The sequence below is a fragment of the Camellia sinensis genome, chromosome 12 (genome assembly GCF_055761805.1).
Source record: "Camellia sinensis isolate YWXY chromosome 12, ASM5576180v1, whole genome shotgun sequence".
In the NCBI taxonomy this organism is placed as follows: Eukaryota; Viridiplantae; Streptophyta; class Magnoliopsida; order Ericales; family Theaceae; genus Camellia; species Camellia sinensis.
The window spans coordinates 91,945,724-91,949,966 of NC_138972.1; positions in this window are offsets into that span (position 1 = coordinate 91,945,724).

Below are 4,243 nucleotides of genomic sequence, written 5' to 3' on the forward strand. Positions count from 1 at the left end.
TTTGACTAAAATAACATGTTTTATCTTTTGTGACTAAAATAACTAAAAAAAACCTGAAAACTAACTTGCCAAATGGAAGCTTTAAATCAAAAACAAAAACAAAAGAATCAAAACAAAAATTATTAATTAATAATACACAACGTGCTAAAATCTATATATCAATTAGATTTTTAAACTTATACTATTGTAAAAAATTATATTCCAAAAGAATCTAAAGAAGGGGAAGATATATTTTGATTTGACCCCCACAATTTCAAAGTGTTTTGAAAAGTTGGTAAAAAATTAATTTTTTGACTTTTTTTAGTTTATTTTATCTTTTTATGAGTAAATTATGTGAGAGGTGATGTGACTCAAAATTGGTAAAATATTGAAAGTTGACTTTTTACCAGCTTCCCAAAAAAGCACTGAGAATCTCCGTTTGATAAGAGTTTTGAATTATAGTTTCATCCACTGATTTGAGTGTGTTGTTTGTTTTGAGTTTTCAAATCATAATTCTACACCTATTTATCAAAACTTAATTCAAAACATAATCATTATTTTTCAAAACTCATAACCAAACACATAATTCAAAACTCTTTTCAAAACTCAATTCAAATCAATATTTAATTTTGTTAAGATTTTAAATATTTGAATATTTAAATATGTTACGATTTTTTTAATTTTTTAATTTTTTGAATATTTTTAAATATTTTAATTTCAAAATATTACGATTTTAATTTTTTAATTTTTAAAATATTTTATAAAAATAAATTCAAACTCTATTTTATAAAAATATTTTTAAATATTTTAATTTTTTTGTTATGTATTTGGTTACAATTTGAGTGCAGAGTTGTGAAAGTAGTATAGAGTTTCGAGTTATGTGTTTGGTTATGAGTTTTAAAAATAATTTCTTAATTGAGTTTTGTTTTATGTGTTTAGTTACGATTTAAGTGTAGAGTTGTTTTTAAACTTAAAATATTAACATTTTAAATTATTTAAATTTTTTGAATATTTAAATTATTTAAATTTTTACAATTTAAATTTTTTGAATATTTATTTTAATTTTTTACTTATTAAATTTTTTACAATATTTAAATATTTATTATTTAAATTTTTTGAATATTTATTTTGAAAAAAAATTATTTCCTTTGTAGTATTTTCAATTAAAAAATTGATTAATGTTATTTTCTGTTAATAATAAATTTTTTTAATTGAATTTTAAAAAGAGTTTGGTTATGAATGTTAATCAGAATTTTTAATAATGTAAAAGTAATGTGTTTTGTTATGAGTTATAACAATTTGAATTAAGTTTTGAAAACTCTTTTCAAAACTTATAACCAAATAAATTTTCTTACTTCACATGTCAAATCAAGCTTTCAAAACTCAATTTCACACTCAATTCAAAACTCAATTTAACACTCTATTCAAAAACTATAACCAAATAAATTTTCTACACTCAAATCATAATTCCACAACTCACAAACTCAAAATACAACTCATACTCTCAAATCATATTTACAAAACCCTACCAAACATAACCTTAATTCCACCCTCTTAACTCATATTAATGGCTTAGTTGTAAAGAGGTTTGCATTAGGATAAATTGTAACTCTTCCCATGTTGCGCTAGATAAGGAGCTAAATAACGACTAAATATTATGTATAATGGTGATATTATGTGACACTACTATATTTAGGATTGGGTAAAATATTGTTAAATTCGTTAAAATTGTATTGATTTGTATTAATCTGCACTGTTCTATCTATTAACTGCAGATTAGATTTTAAAATTTATAATCTATTTTCAAAATCGTTCCGCTCCGTTATAGTTAATACATATATATTTTTTAACTTCTAATGAAATATTAAACGTAAAAATAAATGTAGGAGAGGTTTAAAATATAAAATTTGTTACAAATTAATAGTTATATATATGAAATATATTATGTAAACTTAGTTTGTGTTATATATATGAAAAATATTATACAAATTAGTATTATATATTATACAAATGCTTAATAATTAGTTAGAATATTTTTTAATCTGTCAATCTGTCTAAAATCATTCAAACTGCGATTTACCAATCCGTCAATTCGCCAAACTGCGATTCAATTTATAATTTTATTCTCAAACTGTCCAAATCACACCGCACATATCCCTAATCATATTCAACAAGTCATTTGAAATTGCAATAAGGACTACAATATTATTGAGTTAATAAATGTTACTAAAAGTTAGTTGTTTAAGCGGTCAAATTTTCAGCTTTTTTTAATCTTGTCATTATTAGTATTATTTTGAAAGGGTATATATTTGAATTTTAACCCATATGTGTTTCTTAATTTGTGATCTGTCGTCTCATCATCGTTACAAAGCATTGAAACGTGGAAACCAAGAAGGCAGCACCAACACCACTACCAAAAAGTATTGGCGGACATGGATAATCGACAACAAAGCTTTCGGATCCATTTTTGTATCACCTAATTACTGATTGGCTCATTCTTTAAAAACTAATCAATGTCAAACCAGTGAAATGGAATATAACTAATGACGAAAAATGCTTTGTTTTATTATTTTGTCGTATAATTTTGCTATATTTCCTATCAAAGAGGACAAAAGATGAGGAACCGCAGGAGACTTGTCTTCATTAGCTATACAATTGGACAATAACTAAAGTCTGAGCAAATATGTGAACTATGTTTAGATGAATGTGAACAAAAGTGGATAAGAGCTAAAAAACAAATTTAACAAACAACAAAGTTTTGCTCATGGAATATATTTTTTTATTAAAAAAAATGAAAAAAAAGAAAAAAACTTAACTGCACTCCGTTTGGGAAGTGGCTTAGCTTTTTGACTTTTTGACTTTTTTGACTATTTTAGCATGGGCTTAAAAGCTTGGTTTGGAAAGGGCTTTTTGGCTTTTTAACTTTTTTAAATTTTTTTGTGAGAGAAGAATGTAATGATTATGCGTTGGATGTGATGTTTTGTTTGTTATGACTAAAATAGCCTATTTTGTTTTTTGTGGCTAAAATAGCCAAAAAAGCCTGCAAACCCACTTGCCAAACACAGGCGTAATGATTTATGCATATTAATTTCTAATGGCCTTTTCTGAGCGCAATATCAATTTTCAAAGAAAAAATTTTAACAAAAGCCGCTAAAAACATTAATCTGCAATAATTTGTTTAATTTGTTTTTAAATTATAACATTATCAAAGTTTATGTTAATTTTGACACAAAAATTAAGCAATTTTTAGCCTCCGTTTGGGAAGTGGGTTGACTTTTTGACTTTTTGACTTTTTTGGCTATTTTAGCCTGGGCTTAAAAGCTTGGTTTGGGAAGGACTTTTTGGCTTTTTGACTTTTTTGAGCTTTTTTGTGAGAGAAAAATGTAATGATTATGGGTTGGATGTGATGTTTTGTTTGTTATGGCTAAAATAGCCTATTTTGTTTTTTGTGGCTAAAATAGCCAAAAAAGCCTGCAAACCCACTTGCCAAACACACGTTTAGCCTCCGTTTGGGAAGTAAGTTGACTTTTTGACTTTTTGACTTTTTTGGCTATTTTAGCCTGGGCTTAAAAGTTTGGTTTGAAAAGGACTTTTTGACTTTTTTGAATTTTTTTGTGAAAGAAGAATGTAATGATTATGGGTTGGATGTGATGTTTTGTTTGTTATGGCTAAAATAGCCTATTTTGTTTTTTTTGATTAAAATAGCCAAAAAAACTTAAACCATGGCTTCCCAAACGAGGCCTTAATCTCTTTAGTATTTTAAAGAGAGAGAAAAAAACACTTGGCCTAATAGAATTGTCAAGTCATAACATCATTTAGAACTTTTTCGTGGGGTGTGTTGTGATTAGTGGAGGGGTGAAGTTTACGATTTTTTATTGAGTTATTAAATTGATTTTTTTTTAAATATAAAATTATATATTTAGGCAATTCATATTGTAGAGATTTTGAATTTTTACTTATTCTATAACAAATCTCACATTACGAATAAAAATATAACACTCTAATAACATGACACTCTAATGTAACATTAAAAAATTCCTTAATATATTTTTTCAAAACATAACGACGTAACACTCTAAAAAAACTCTTTAGTATATTTTTTCAAAACGTAGCACTCCAATGTAACATACAAGAAAACTTCTTAGTATACTTTTTTCAAACATAACATTCCAATCAATGTAATCTCAAAAACACTATGATGTAACACACACAAAAGCCCTAAAAAAACTCCTTAGTGTACTCTCTCCAAATATAACATTTACAG